Source organism: Athene cunicularia (genome assembly GCF_003259725.1).
Source record: "Athene cunicularia isolate RWA chromosome 5 unlocalized genomic scaffold, athCun1 chr5_part1, whole genome shotgun sequence".
Taxonomy (NCBI): Eukaryota; Metazoa; Chordata; class Aves; order Strigiformes; family Strigidae; genus Athene; species Athene cunicularia.
Window position 1 is genome coordinate 9,690,714 of NW_020799101.1, and position 16,521 is coordinate 9,707,234.

The following is a 16,521-nucleotide window of genomic DNA, read 5'->3' on the forward strand; positions in this document are numbered from 1 at the left end:
CCCAGCCTCAAGCCCTGCTTCTCCAATGAATATTTGGGCTGTGACTTTGATTTATCGTATGCAAAGCCTCACTGCTGAGCTTTCCATTTCACTGCTTCCCGTTTCAGCAGTAATCCCTGGGGTGAGACAGGCTCTCTGAGTGTAAAACTGAGGGGGAAGGCAGGCAGGGTTTTCCTCTTTTAAAGCCTCTTAATTAATTTGGCTTTGCAAACTGGAGTTTCCAAGTGGCTCAGCGGCAGATGCTTGCAGTCCATCAGCACAGCATCGTCTGCTGTGGGGCCAACACCACAGCAAGGCAACGAGGAGCTACCGGCTGAGTCCCCATGGGCTAGTTTTGGGTTATGTTTGGAGATTTTTAGGATTATCCATACATGAGGGTGGATACCGAGGCTACTGGAACTTCTGGTGTTCATACAGTTTGTGGTGTGTAGCAAGCTGTTTTTTTCTCTTTCAGAATGGAAACTGGGTGGAGGCTGCTGTAAATAGGAGTCCTTCCTAACAGGGACCCTGATGGGTAGATATTAAACTTCACAATACCATTAAACTTGTAGTCCAGAAAGTGCCCAAAGCAAACAAAACACATTTGTCAGATCTCTCAGCTGGCCTACCCATCTGCAATGCTGATTTTCCTTTAAAGATTTTAAAATCCTGATGTTAATCCAGAGTGATTTTTTTCCCCCTAAAGTATGAACCTAGGGTTGAGAATTCCTTGATAAATATTGTCTGATGGCAGAAATGGCCTGCCAGCTGCTTTCCTTCCAGTACAACACTAATACCTCCCTGCGCTTCAGCAGATGAACACTGAAAAACAATCTATGTGAGCTTGCATCAGGCACAACACGACCCCAACAGCTCCAATGAGATGCCTGCTCCCACCCAGCCTGGGAAAAAAGCAGCAATTTTTATCACATTACACTAAAAGACTGTTTGCATTTAAACATGATAAAGAAAAGCAGGCGAGCACAGAAAGTGAGACTAATTGGAAGGCTTGATTTATTTTTTTTTTTTTTTTTATGTGAATGCAACAGTGATGTAGTTTACGGCAAAAGCCCTGCTTTGACCAGGCTGGAGCTGCACCGCCCCGTGTCACAGGACAGCGGGACTCGGGTTTCCCTGGAGAGCTGCTCTAACCCATCATCTGCAATTTGGAGGATCCAGCTCAACAGAGGCATGCCGTTTTAACTGCCTTCTCTAACTATCCTGTCTCCCACCGATGGCAGGGAGCAAAGAAGAGCTCACTCCAAAGTTGGCTGACCTATAGCTGCTGGGGATGGACTGAAGGAAGGTCCCTCTTCCCCTGCAGGAGCATTCAGAGGGGAACATCTGTCCAGTGGAAATCCCGAGGGCATGCATTTAAAAATCAATAGAGGCTATTTTAATGCTTAATCCAGGAAAGTATCAGCATCACTAGCATCACTACAAAACAAATTTCACTGACTACATGCACAGGATTTTTATTTTTTCTTTTGTGCATTGATTTAACCAAATCTGTTTTTTTCCAGAGAGTTTGAAGTCCAAACAGGGCATCTGGAGCACCCCTAATGCTTCAGGCATCCTGCCTGCCTCCATCAGTATATGCTGCTTTAAAAATGAGCCTCTCCACCCCACTGGACTAAATGTTCCAGTAAGAAAACCCACCTCAAAGGTGCAATATCACATCGACAGTGGCCACCTCCCCACCAGGGCTATGCACAGAAGTGGATTTCTCTTCATTGCAGGTTTTCACACTGCACTCGCCACCAACTGCAATATAAGCTTCTCAGCCCTGTAGGTATTTATACAATGATCTTCCTTTTCATTAAAAATAAAATAAAAAAAAGAAAACAGCCTTGCAATGGCAAAGAACTGCTTGAAAAAATGACCCAAGGGGATCCTGAGAGGCTCAGACACCCCGAGAGAAGATAACTGTGTTTGAATTTTTAAATTTAATTTCATCTGCTGCAGAAGGGAAGTCTGGGTGTTCATATATTTGAGACTAGCCACACTCCAGACATACCCACAAGCACAGATGTACCTTCCCAGCAGTTACCACAGACACAACACTGGCTTAGAAAGCCAAAATGTCTTCCATTTCTGCTGGAGTACAGCACCGTGCTCTGCTCTCTTCCATCCACCAGCTCCCTTCTGTGCACCCACTGCTATCTCCGCAGAGATGCTCCACGGTTTAACACCATCACTTCATTCACCTTCCTGAGTCTTCGAATCAGTCCTCAATGCTTCTGACCCCTTCCAAGCTGACTGCTCCTTGCAGATGACTTCTTCATTGGGGTTGGAGTCCACCACTGGCCAACAAAGTGAAAGTATCTCTCCCCATCAACATCAGTCCAGTTTACTCACAATCTGAAGCAATGGAGAATTTCACCTCTTTGAGAGTTCCTGAGTCCTGGGGGTGGCAGGGTCTTGCAGAGATCTTCACATCTGCCAGCTGGGCAAGGGTTCACAGTACTGCTGGTGATCAGTGCTTTTGTGACATTCCTTCACAGCTCATCTCCTTTCCTGGCTTCAGGGCAATGTATATGACTGACATCAGACCTGCCTAGCTCTCCAGTGAGAAAGCAAGGCCCCAGTGCCCCATTCCTTTAGCAGCTTTGAAGCTGAAACACCTCTAGCAGCAGAGATGGTGACTGAGTTTGCTGACAGGAGCCACTCAGGGCTGTAGCTTTCCATTAACCAGCTGGCCAGATCTTTCAACATGGCCCAGACAACACCACTGATAACAAAGCAGGGTCCAGCAGGTCTAACTGAGCTTGAAATACAGTGAGCTGAGCCCTGTTCCTCAATTCACGCTTCCTCACGCCCATGCTATGACGGTCACAAGCTGGCCAAGCGAAGGCTTCAAGCAGGGTGAGCCATGTTCATTTGGCATTTTAAGTGGCTAATCAGAGCCTGGACAGCGAAAAAGCAAAGCCAAACCACTGGCTTGGGGACTGCAACAACATCAGAGCATTTCTGCTGAGACACACAAAGGTACCACCGCTCTACACTTTGCCATGAGATGGGAGTCACCACGAGAATGGGCTGGATAAATGTTGTTTGCTGCTTAGCTCTTAGCACAAGCACATCCATCTCAAACCCTCCCTACCATGGAACAAGCACATCCAGAACCTCCAATATCCACAACCTCCATCTCAAACCTCTCTCTACAACTGCAGAGAGCCTGCAGGTTTGATGCCCAGCCACTGCCCTAAACCTTGAAAAACATTTTGTAACACATGTCTAATCTTGGAAGCCCAATTGCTCCAAATTAACACTCAGCTTGGTTGCCCTAAACACACACTAATGAACTAACTCAAAGAGAGAGTGACCCTGAGATCATCCACAATCTTATCACTGTCCACAGGGGAAGGAAATTAAATGTCTTTTGGATAACAAATCTTCCCTGCATTTTCCAGCACAAGACCCGTAACACTGCAGAGAAAGCCTGAAGAAGCTGCACATTGGATTTAGGTACCTGAAAACTCCAGATTCATCCCACTACCACCAGAGACACCACAGGAACAGAAAACACCCTGAAATAACTGCCTCTACAGATAAAACCCTTCAAAACTCCATTAATGCAGGTTTTTAGAGCTGGCAAGAGCTACCCATCCCTATCGACTGCAACACAAGCTGTGAGAGCAGGAGGAGGGGAGAAAAAGCATCTTCCAGGCAACCACAGGCATTTTTTGCCCAGCTGAGTGCCTCATGGGGAGAGCAACCCATGCATCGACAGGAGCACTTGAAGCATGCCAGAGCTTTATAAATTCACTTTCAGTGGATTTACTAACACGTCATATGGAAAAGGAATGCATGCTATGCAAATCCAGCCCCAGACTGCTCCCTGCCTAATCTAGCTTTAGATTCAAATGCTTATTACCATGGCGTCTAATCGGGTAACACGCAATAGTCAGGTTTAGTCTGGGCTCCCAGTACTTCAGCTGTGTTCTTACTAAGGCACCAAACAGAGAGAGGAAAAAAAAAAAAAAGAGAGAAAAAAACCGAACACTGCAAAGAATTCAAGCTCTGGTGGAAAGCAGAGAACAAAAACCAGGCGTGGAAAAAAGTATTGACACCTACCAGTCAGATATGCAAACATTTGGCAGCTCACCAGGAACACAATGAACACCGAGTCCTGTTCGCACCCCACAGTATCCCTGCAGGGAAGTAGGTGGCTGGTCTTTCTGGGTCTCTCCCTTCCCCACCGTGAGACATAAGGTGATGCAAGGATCTCGCACACCCCTGTAGGACCCATCTACCAGCAGCTAGCTCCCAGCAGCACTGAGCACAGCTGGTTACACCTTAACCTCCAGACTACCTTACAGATGCCCTGCGCACCCATGCCAGGACCTCCAGAGCTTGGGTCACACGTGCAAACCAGGAGCTGTTTACTGGTTTGGGCAGGAAGGGCTTCTCTTACTACATCATGGTCTGAAGCAGGACATGGGGACCATGGGAATGTCCTTTCCAGAGATCACCACCTCCCTGTTTGCTGGCATTAGCCATACAACAGGGCTCAAGCCAAAGCCAAGGTAATTTTTGCCCTTACCTGCACCAGCCAAGGTGGTTCATTTCACTTTAAAGTTTGACAAATACAGTTGGCCTGTCCAAGCCACATGTTGCTCCTGGTACCTTCAGGATACCACACAGATGCCAACCTCTTACCTCCACCATGCAGCTACAGCTCAGCCACTGTGCACCAGAAATAACCCAGGGGCAGAGACACAGGACCCACCACTCAGGCTTGACAGGCTTTCCTCTCCATCTGCTGCTCATCTGCCACGCTAAGCTTTCCTGCAACGGAAGATGACGCAGTTTTCAACACCATCGTCTAGCTCTCACCTTCAGGATGCTGAATCCCAGCAGCTTGTCCTCCCCTGACTCCACAACACTGAATGGCACATAGACCTGCATCCAGCTCCAGCAAAGGGTCAAGACATGCAAATGTTGGTACCAGCCTCTGAAGATCCTACAAGACTGCACTGACCCTGTTGTGCTACAGAAACCACACTTGGTGGAGTAAGCAGCACTATGAATACCAACGCTAACAACGAAGAGATTTCCCTCTGTGAACCTAAGCAACATAAGCAACTTTTCTATTAAGGCTGCAGGATGAACTTAAATTTATTAGACATCAGAGAATTCGTGCAGGCGAACATCCCCCCTGCAACACTTAAGTGTCTGTGCAGAGTCCTGCAGTGTGGGCTCTCTGGTGTCTTGTAATGTGGTAAATCCAACTAAAGCACTCTTTATGGCTTGGATGTTCATAACATTTATGTGTATACCCTGGTGTCTAGTGCAGACTAAGTTTTCATTGCATCCCTTCCCTTAATAAAAACCTCCACAACACCCTTCTAACCTGATGCCTGTTTTGACAAAACCAACCAATGGACTTGATGAATTGTCAGTGATGGGGGAAGAGGAGCAGATGGACAGACCAACTTTATAGCTTCCTTTCATTAGGAAACTAAGCTAAAATCATAGGTTAACTTTCCATGATGCACCTTATTACTGAGGAAAGTGAGGCGGCTGATATTCTGCCTCTCAGGCACATGTGCTCTATGCTTCATCATCTACTGAATGAATATTCAACCGTTTTGAAAGAAGGAAAACAAACTCGAAGACACCTGAGGTTGCAGCTCACAGTGTTTTCATAAGCCTGTTCAAAGCCCAAGCCAGATTTACCAGTGCCTGTGTTGCTGCCCGGCTGCGTGGGGAGCTGGCTGGGCTCTCCCTCTGGCTCTGCACCCCCTCAGCTCACAGCAGTGCCTGGAGCTGGGCTGGGGGACTTTCTTCCTTGCTCATGTAGCCAAAATGACAACAGGGATGGTTAAACGAGGTGGAACGACCCCCTTTCCCACAAAGCTTAGTCTACAGCACTATGGGAAGAAACCCTTTGTGAGACTCCCCACCCAAGGACATGGATGGAGATGGTGGTGGGGGAGTCCTTCCCAGCACCGAAGGAGCCACGTGAATAGTATCCATCTGACCATGGGACTAAATACCTCAGCAGTGTCATACTTATTTGTGAAGCCAAAAAAGAAAGAGTTCACATTCCTGTATTTACAGCCACTACCGCTTCTGGAGCTCTGTCTACAAAACAGCCTCCAGGACCGGGTCATTCCCAGTGATGACTGTGAAGAGGTCGCAGTGAAGAGATTATTCATTTTACTGTGGCACAGGGACTCATGGGTAGTTTCACACACACATATTTCCAAGTGAAAAAATATTTCAAAGCCTCAGAAGCTGCACTTCTGGAGCTGTGGATAACACACATGCAAAGAGCATGGTTTGCTTATGATAACCCAGGATGGCAACCCACTTGAGATGTAAAAATAATTTAATGAATAAGTATATTTAGATTTATAACTCCACAGCAGCTTTATTTATAGGGATGCCAATCACTTTTACACAGATATAAAATTGGCTGGCAAAATGCCTTAGACTATATCCAGAAATCCATCTGTAACAAATATAAGCCGTGATATCTCTGCATACGTTTGGCCAAACAATAACGCTAATATCAGCCATCTTGACTTTAAATGTACAGATGGGCTGGGGGGGGGGGCCTCACCAAGTCTGTCACATGGCCAAAGACAGATGAATTTTGCTATCACCTACTATAAACTGGTTGGGGAAAGGACCAGATGAAGGAAAACCAGTCACTGTCTGGGCTGTGTGAATGCTAATACCAACGCAATGCTGGCTGGAGAGCAAGCCAGCATCCAGCTGGCTACAGGTGAATCTCTTTCAAAACACTTCATCACTGAAATGGGGAGCTATAAGCAAGAAAAAAGACCCACTGGAGCTCCACAGTATGTTTAAAAGGCAAGGGGATTAAACTAGGGCTCCTGCGTATAGGTTTTTTGATCCATTGCTCAAGACACAAAGCTGGGACAGAGAAAGATGCAGGAGAAATTAACTGAAAATCATTGCAAAGCAGATGAGTATTTCTAGTAACACTTCTTTCCCACCACTGCACAGGATCTTACAGCTTTATCTAAACCTCCAAATGTCGAGGGGAGAGGTTGCTGTTGATCTTCACAGGGCTGGCATTGCAGCATTCCAAGCTACCCTGCGTAGCTGGGGTGAGTCTGGGGGCTTTCTGCTGCTGCCTCTCCAGCTCAAGCAGAGACCACCTGGAAAACTGAAAAGTCATGTCTAAGTCACAAGAAACAAAAAACTGCTCTTTGTCCCAGTGGGGCTTCTGGAGTCTGGTTGCCTCAAAAATAGGGGCACAACGTGAAATAACAGACTATGGGTAAACTCATCTCATCCATGAAAGCTACGGTATTTTGGCAAATGCCAAGGAGGAAAAGGTTACTTTGGAATATTACTTTGAATAGCTCTGGGAACAAACCCAGCATTAATTTGCAACGCTTATTCAGCAAACAGCTCGAATAAACCAAGAGGCTTGAGCACACATTCTGACAGCAGTATTTGGTAGATTTTTGCCTCTGTTGCTTAGATAATTTATGAGAAAACAACCCCCAGCAAAGTTGATTGCCTTCCAGTCCAATGCATGGATTCAACTGACCCTGCCTTGGGGACAAGGTAATGTCTCAAGATCCCTTTGAGCCCAATTCTAATGCCATTTTATACTGTAAACTGTTTACATGCTGGCATTTGCTCTGATTCATCCCTGGAAATAAGTATGTCTAAAAAAGTAATTGATGGAAAGAAAAAACAGAAATCCAACAGCAGTTCCCTCTCTCAAGGACAAAGCAAAGGAAAACAACCAGATGCAGAGCTACGACATCCTTGATCCAAATGTTTTCCAAAACATTTCCAAATGTTTTCCAAAGCTTCCAGCTGAAGCTTTCACAGCTAGGCTGTGACTCTACCAAAGCCTCGGGTATTGAATGCAGCATCATGGTGCACTGCAGCGTGCGCCGAGGAAATGGTTGGTGATGTCTTTTCCAATGACACACCTGCCAAAACACACCCAACCTTGTGCAGAAAACACAGTGTTTCAAAGAAAAACTGCCTCTGCTTTATCAACAGGGAGCCTTCCACCCTGACAGAGCTCGAATGCTACGTGGGCTTTCAGGAAAAGTCAGTGAATGTATGAGGCTAGATGTCCTCACCTTCATTTATTCCAAAGGACCTTAGAAGACCACTCTTCTGCCTCTTATCCTTTGGAATTATGGCAAATAATAAAATAAAAAATAAAATAATAATAAAACTATTTAGAAACTTAGAGAAAGTAAAGAGAGAAAAACATACATTTTCTACACTGAAGCAAAAAATGCTGAAGTTCTGTCTAAACACCAACAAAGATGGATATTTATGGTTATAACTGCTGCAGCCAAAGGGCGAGCAGCAAGGTCTCAGCAGTGCTAAGCTGCAAGAACCAACTACTTCGGGGACTGTGGGGCTGGCACACAGCAGTTCCCTGTCCCCAGCCTCCTCACCCCGCTTCTGACACAACAGCTTCCACCCACGCCAACAGCCCATCAGAAATGGCAGCGCCTCTAAAGCAGAGTCTCAGAGGTCCTTCAAAGTCCAAAGATGATCTCCACCTCTTTCAGCTTGCTTCTGGACACAATCAAAACCCAGAGCAGGCTCCTTTCTGAAGGAGCCCTCCTATCAACTGTATGTGGGCTTTTGATTAGACCTTTTGTAGAGCTGAAAAAAGAGACTTGCTCAAGGATGATAAAGTCTAGACACTACAATATATTTTCCAGCTGATCCAGCAAACCCAAAAAGCCCTCCCTTGATCTCAGACTGCCATGATCAAAGCCATTATCCCATTCGGAGCCCTTCTGAAACTTTAGCTTCCAAATGTGCAAGTTATTTTTAAAATCTAAACCAGGCCAAGCCTCTTGTTTGGAGTTTTATGAGGAAAATGGGGTGAGCTCCTCCCAAACCTTCCCCCACCACGTCTGGAAGTGGCTGGTGGGCACATGGTGGAGGGTGATAGCAGGGAAGTGGCCCTGTGCCTGGGACACCTCAGTGGTACTCGGTGGCCATGGTCTGTTTGAACGTGTAGAAATAGCCCATCCCCCCAGGGGGGCTATGATGTGGGGGAATATTCCCCATCCTTGATTGAGATGAATTATTTTGAAGAGCAAACATCCTTTGCATCCCCACCCTTAGGATTTGTGTCTGCCTTTGGCATCCTCTGTCACAGGGATGTGTTATTCTGGGGCTCAAGAAGAGGAAATACCTTGAAATATTTCTACAGGAATTAATAAAACTAAGCACTATGAATTTCCTTTTCCAGGTAGCAGGATGCCCAAATTCACAAAAAAACATCCAGTTCTGCACCAAGGGACAACAGAGGAAATAAGGTATTCCAGGAAAAAAATCATTCTCTAGTCTCTTGGAAGAGTGTTTCAGGTGGCTGAAAGAAAAGAGGAAACACACAGCTCTGCAAAAGCATTGGAAAGCCAAAGGGGCATCAGCTTTGCCTTAATGGGATGCTCAGAGAGAGGCGATGGAAGACCAGCCAGCTCATTCCAGACCAGCCAGTGACATGTGGTGAGCACCAAACCTCCTGGTGTGCAGTGGCCTCTGTGGGAGAGGGAACCCGTGGTCAGTCCTGATCGCTGAGGATCACAGTGGCCAGACTGGGAGAAGTCAATAGATGGGTAGTCTGGAGTGATGAAGAATTTGGGGAGAACTGGAAGGGCTTTATGAAAGCCGCACCTCTTGTCTCCCAAGGTGGACTTCTAACAGGGGGGTGTTCTTCAAAGAGAGATGGGGACAGGAGGTGACTCCTGCTGCAGAAAGAAGAGAGCAACATGGAGTATTCACATGCTCCAAAGCTATTTAAAAGCCAAATGTAATTCCCTAGTGAATGCTTCATTTAGCTAAGCAGCTTCTAAAGCACTGGGCAAACAAGCCACATCGCCTCCTTTTCCTCCTAGCATCTGCCTCCACGATGTGCCCATCTCCCTTCCTCCCTGTGATTTCACCCTCCTCAACTCCCAGCAGCTCTGCTTCTCATCCCCACCTCTCCCTCTGCCCAAACCAAGCAGATCTACAAAAGGTTGAGAGAAGCCGGCAGGCACACACCAGCAGGATGGGGATTAGAGACCCACCACACCATCCAGCATCCCTTGCTATGGCTGGATGGGCCATGCCGGGCAGAAGCAATGGCTGCGTTGCTCATCACACATTCCCAGCACTTTAGGAGGTGTCGTCTCAACCTCCACTACCTTTCTAGCTGGGTAAACGCCAAGGAAAAAAATCAGGTTGACAGCCTTCTTTAAGAATAATTCCCTCAAATTGGACTTTTCCCATGACCACGCACACCAGAGCAGAAAGACCAAAGGCCACTGGCAAGCCAGTGCCAGCTGTGACAGCCACCACATTGGTCCCAGAGGGGACAGACGATTTGCTGGCATCTCCCCAAAATGTTGCTCAGGAGCTGGGTGAGGCAGACAGGACATGGGAAATATGCCCAGCTTCAGCTCTGCTGCAGCACAGAGTCCAACACATGTCCCAGTGCAGTGGTTTGTCTTTACTCTCCCCAACAAATGAAGAGAGGAGATGGACTTCAACCTTAGCCTCCATGCAAATGCGTTTCACTGGTTCTACTGAAGCCACCAAAGCCCTGCAGATCCCAACGGTCCCACCTTGCCCTCGGCCTGGCCCCTTCCCTCTAATGAGCTTCTCCCGGGTAGGGAGAGCAAGACCCTGCTGCAATCCCCGAGAAAGGCTAACACAAAAGTTACTGACCTCGAAAATTTATGGTCCCCATCACCCAGGGGAGAAGAGGAGCTGATGGCAATATGTTGGAGAATGGCTAGCAGAACAAGGCCAACCAGCTCCTGCAGGGAGCTATGGCCTTGTTCTGCTAGCCATTCTCCAACAATAATATCCACTTCTGGATTTAAAAGGATCAAAACCCACCACAGAAGCAGCATGCACCCGAACCCTCATCCCCAGAGTTAACACACTGGACGCAATAAATGAGGTGGTGAGGGCAGCTGATGAGTCAGCATCCTGGCACCCAATCCCTACCAACCCCTAGCACCCCACTTTGGGAAGAAAAGGGAAACCAAGGGAAATAAAGCAAATTGTCCAGCCCCACACTGCCATCAGCACAACAGCTGCCCTCAGCTGCTCTCAGTGATAAATATTGAAGGGAAAATATGGTGGGATTCATTTAGGTGCCAAGGGTGGGTTCAGCACTACATCTACCTCATTGCAAGGCTTTCCAGCCATCCCATCCTCTTCTGCAGTGTTCTTTGTGTCTTTCTCATCTCCCATGTTACAGAGATGGGAAATATGTATATCACTGGTCCTCCTTCCCAAACCAAACATGCAAATACAGGCTGAAAAACACCCATTCCCAATACTGGCAAACTTATGGGGGTAACTTATTTCCACATACAGCTGTGATTTTTAGAAGGGATACCACCAGGTTAAGGAGTCAAAGGCATAACTGTACAAGTGAAAGCAAAAGCCCTTTATTTCTGTAAAGCCTTTTCTCCCTCCTGAAATGTCAAGGAGTAACACAGCTCTTGCCAGTTTAGTGGGGTATACATGAAGGCTTGGCTGAAAGCAACCTCATTAAACTGGCTGGGTCGTTAAGAACCAATCCAAACATACATCCTCTGATCACTACATGACCCTGGGGGAACCAAAGACAACTCACAATTAAACCTGTGACAATCAGTAAAAATCCTTACAAGCCCCCCCAAGTAGAATGCAGCAACACCATCCCCCACCTCCCATTTTTTTTTTTTATTTACTTACATAAGCAGCATGACAGATAACTTGGAGGAAATCAGATGCTTAATGATTAAGCGATACTTAGGCAGCACTCTGGAAGATAAATACGCCCTTTGGAAACCCTGCAACAAAAACAGAAGGTATAAACAGACAGTAACTAATTATTCTGATTAAATCTTGGAAGACCTGAAATACCCGACTGCAGCAGAACAAAGCCAGTGTGCGCCAGGGCTGTTCGCAAAAATAAGTCACACCCTTTTTTAAAAGAATTCACCCAAATAAACCTAAGTGCTTCTGTGTTGTTTTTGTTTGCGTGCATGTTTCTTAAGGTCTACCCTTGAGGGATCCCGTCGCCTTCAGCTAAAATTAGACTTCAAGGAAAGCAGGCAAAAGCGGGTGTCTCCAACCTGTGCTGGCACGATGAGGCTCCCACCATGTGCTTGAGGAACAGCGTGTCAGTGTTTTAACTCTCATCAAAACCAAAAAGAGAGGGTTTTCTGGATTTAAAAAAAAAAAAAAGGAAAATAAATAAATAAGGTGTGCTCCTAGGGAGGAAGGAGGGGACAGCAGGTCTACCCAGCCGCTGGGCTTGGAGGGATCTGAGCTGGGACTGTGATACGGGGAGGTGGGGATGAAGATGAGCTAGGGACAGGATGCAATGGGATGCTCGACCTAGCGGTGAGAGGAACCAGCAAAGCCCACCAGCAGTTCGCCCACCATCGTGGACACAGAGTAAGGCACCTGCTTTATTGTGGTCCATGACACCAGTGCCAGGAGCCTCTGTTACAGCAGACAGCGCACAGAGCAAGACAAGGGGATGTGCTCAGCACACATTCCCCTACTCTCCTTGCCTTAGAGGAAAACCATAATTTTCCTCCTCCCTTTCTCTCTGCCCTCCCCCCACCACATTAAATGCCAGCAGAGCTCAGGGGAATATTTAATCTCAAACCTCAGTAATCAATCAGTTCACCCTCACGCATGAGAAAGAGTCACAGCAGTAAGTACCAAATCCCATTTCTACCCAGCAATACGACATTTTAATTATGTACATAACATTTTCCTTTTAACATAAATCCTGAACAGATACAGGCAGCCCCCGGGTTGTGGGTGGGGAAGGACACAGTGCCAGGGGAGAATATGGGGACAGGAGGGAGGAAAGGGAGGAGAAAACATTCTAGCAGTTATTTAAAATTACGACTTTATACTGGCTCCAGTTTGCCACTAGCACAACAGTGCTTTGACCTTGCGTTTGCTGTCCAGAGGATGGGCAGCAGCATGGCAAGCAGCAAGCCCATATCCAGTCATGCCATCAGAAGTTGCAATGTCTTTATCCCAACACACCAGCAAATGCGTAGGAAAGTGGGGACAGAAAATGCAAGATGGGCACACATGGAAGCCTTGGTCCAGGCTGTGATACAAATAACAGCAACAGACCTCTCCCCTGGTACTGCAAGATTTACTCCAAAGCCTGTTCACATCAGAGGGAGCCCTTCTAGCTGGGTTTGAGCAGCGCTGGGATCACTCCCTGCCAACACTTATTTCCAAGTGCAAGCATGGCCGGAGCAGCAGGACCATCACATGGCTGCCATTGCAGCAGTTAGGCAGCTGCGAGCAACATCCCTCCTTCATCCAACCAGACTAGTCCCGAGTGGCATAGCTCACAAACAGCTATGTTAAAATACATTTTTTTTTTAAATATAAACACATGCACAGACTTTTCTGATATATAGGAACAAAAGAGGGGACACCCCGCTGAAACCCCATGTGCAGCTCAACTGCTCTCTGCAGCAATGAAGGAAATGAGAAGCAGAGACCAGGCACACACCCGCTCGCCATGGCGTGGTTTGGCTCTGGAAACATTTCTGGATTCCCCAGCGTGAGCTCTGACCTCCAGAAGATGCAAAATGGTCTCAGAGCCACTCTGGGGGAGAAGTGGAGGAGTCCCCAGGGGCTCAGCCAGGCATGCAGTGTGGGATGGAGAGGCAGGCTCCAAGTGCTCATGGGGACGGCTGACCTCAGTCCATGCCCCATCAGCTCAGATGTCCCCAAAACAACTGTTGTGCCACAAAAACAAGTCAGGAACTAACCCAAACCCACGGTGCACAGTAGAAAGAAAGGTCCCCTCCTGGGTCTTGGCAATAGGATGAACCACCCGTGACCACGGCTCCAGCCTTGCCAGACCACGGTGCTTGGACAAAGCAAGTGAAACAAGCTCAGGATTGGGGGTCTTGGGATTATATTTTACTTCTCTATGTGTAGCAGAGTTGCGCTTCTGAACTCCCTTTCAGACAGATCTCACGGCAGGCTTTGTAAACATACATGCATTGCTTTCAAATGGCTCACAAAAGCAGGTTTTGGAACGGGAGATGGCACGGTGCAACAGGAATTTTTCAATTCCTCTTGACAGGAAACAGCATGTGGAGGTGTGAAAGGGAAACCTATCTGTAACCGAGATTTCCACACTGCAGACTCCTTCCAAAGGCCAACACTCCCTCCTCTCCTTTATTTTTGGCTTCAGTTTCCCCAAGACCTGTAACATCAGGAATTGTTTGGCATAATGGACAAAGTCCTCAAGCTCCACACACATACCTAGAGAAACTATTGCAGTTACATCCTCCCTGATGTCTTTAGCCCAATGTTGGGAGGTGCAAAATTAGGAGGGACCAGGCATCATCAGCTGCCAGCTGTGTGTTCCTGCAGGATCCAGCCCTATCCCCACCCTCTCCCAGAGAGCAGGACTTCACAGTGCAATTCAGGACAGAGATACTCAGTGCGGTATCTAGAACAAATTAAACCTCCCAGGCAGTAGCAAGCATGGATTTATTGATTCATGGAAAATGTCCTTCTAAATTACTTTATTCAGATCAACGAGACAAGGCAAAACAAGGGCTATCCTCAGCAGTGAGAGACTGCAGCACTATCATTTCAGTCCCATACTCCAGAAGAAACCACTCTTTCAGAGCAGACAGTTCTAACAGGGCTTTGCAGGGCTGGCAGAGGATGATACAGAGGCCAGTGTGGATTTATGCCATGTCACACCTGGTCCCCACCTCTCTGTCCCACAGCAAGCAGAGCCAATGGATGGTTTTTGCAAGCAAATAGGTAAAAAATGCTGCTTGGCATCAGCTTCACATCCACAGAATCTCCATCCACAGCTGCTCCTGGATAGGTAGGGTAGGACAGGACATGGAGGCTCCTGCCACCAACAGCATCCTGTGCACTGCCCTGACCATCCCTCCAGGGTCTGCTTGCCCTGGGGCAGGGAGGTGGGACTGCCTGTCTGATGACATGTGGCACAGATCCATGCTGACCTCTTCTGCACCATCCTCCTCCAGCCCTGTGAAACCACATTAGTACTGTCTGCTCTGAAAGAGTGATTTCTCCTGGAGTATGGGACTCTCAAGCATTGCAGTTCGTTAATCTCATCCACTTCTCTTGATACTGGTGGCTTAAAATGCTTTCATCAAGCTCAAACTCCTTCCCAGGGACACCTGTGGTCTAGACCCAGGATGCTGAGACAAAGCTAAGTCTATTTTCTGCAAGTGTTTGCTCCAATGGTTAAATGTAGCTCAAAAATAAATAAATATCCAGATGTACCTGTGCCTTGTTCTGGATAGCATGCATCTGGCTTCAGCTTCCAGACACGAGCTGTTTGCTGGACTGCAGAGCCACAGGATGCTCACCACTGCCCCACTTACAAAGCAATATACACTTGCATTTTGCAGCGTCTTGATGAAAAATCAAGAAGAGCACTCACATTCCCCAGCACAAAGCATTTCCCCAGTTTTTATACATGTGCAGCACTTCCCCACACCCTCATCAGTCAAACCAGCCCCCTCACCACCAAGGACAGGGCCAGGTGCTGCCCTTCCACTGCGGGCTCAGCAGCAGTCCCACTCCCAAACTGCCTTTTGCAGGAGTGGACACAGCTGATAATGGCTGGAACTGCTTTCCACAGCTCCAAATCAGTTCCTCGGATCACGTCCCAGCATCCCCATCTTCAGATCATCTCCTAGTTTTTAAAATCAGCGCCAGTCTGAAACCTACTTTAAAAAACAATCAGTGAAGATGCTGAGTCACATTGCTGGATGCCTCGAGGATGGTACCTGCAGAGGTCTTCTAGGAATGCCTCCACCTCATGTGAACTCCCCTGCTGGTAACATTAAAACTACAATTTACTCTGCAGATTAATAAAGGATACTGCATCTCTGGCAGCAATCTGAGACAGGGACTCCCAGCAGCGATGAGTTCAAGTTATCAGGGTGCACAGGCACACACAGCTGTGTTTGCAGTTCCCATCACTTGCAGTCACCCACACCCCACCACACTGCCTCACCTATTCCCTAAAGCACACCCCATCCCCCCAGCACTGATTGGTATTTTGATAAACAAACATGTCTCGTCACATCTATTCTCTTAACTTGCCATCGAGGGGATACCATTCCCATGTGCATTGGCTTTGCAGAGTAAAATGCTCATGGGTTTCACATCCCAGGTGTGATGCTGCCCCTTGCCTCCTTCCAGCATCCTTCTGCCTCGTGGACCAGGAACCACTGCCTTGGGTGGACCACCTGCCTCCATGCTGCTATTTGGGGGTGGTAGGGATAAACCGGCTCCTTTATACAGTGAGAATTTAAAAAAATAAATGGACTTGTATCACTGCAGGGTTTGCACATGCTCCCTTGCAGTGGATGAGCTGTGTATGGCACGGGAGGGGTACAGGTAACTGAAATGGAGGGTGCCAGCTGGCACTCACAGCTCCTGGGGGTCAATAAATAACGCTGCGGAGCCCAGAGCTCAGAGCTGGGAAGGCTGCAAGCCCTGTTAGCTCTTCCCAGCCCAGGCAAGAGGGAGAGTGAG

The 16,521-nt window shown here is 47.5% G+C and overlaps 1 protein-coding gene across 2 annotated transcripts in view; it reads right to left on the reverse strand.

Moving 5' to 3' along the window:
• Window positions 1-16,521, reverse strand: part of DAAM1 (dishevelled associated activator of morphogenesis 1) — a 114,037-nt gene that overhangs the window by 71,091 nt on the left and 26,425 nt on the right. For both annotated transcript variants that reach the window (XM_026849261.1, XM_026849260.1), the window contains exon 2: window positions 11,686-11,783. The gene's annotated coding sequence lies outside the window, so the exon portion shown is untranslated. The remainder of the gene's footprint in view (window positions 1-11,685; window positions 11,784-16,521) is intronic.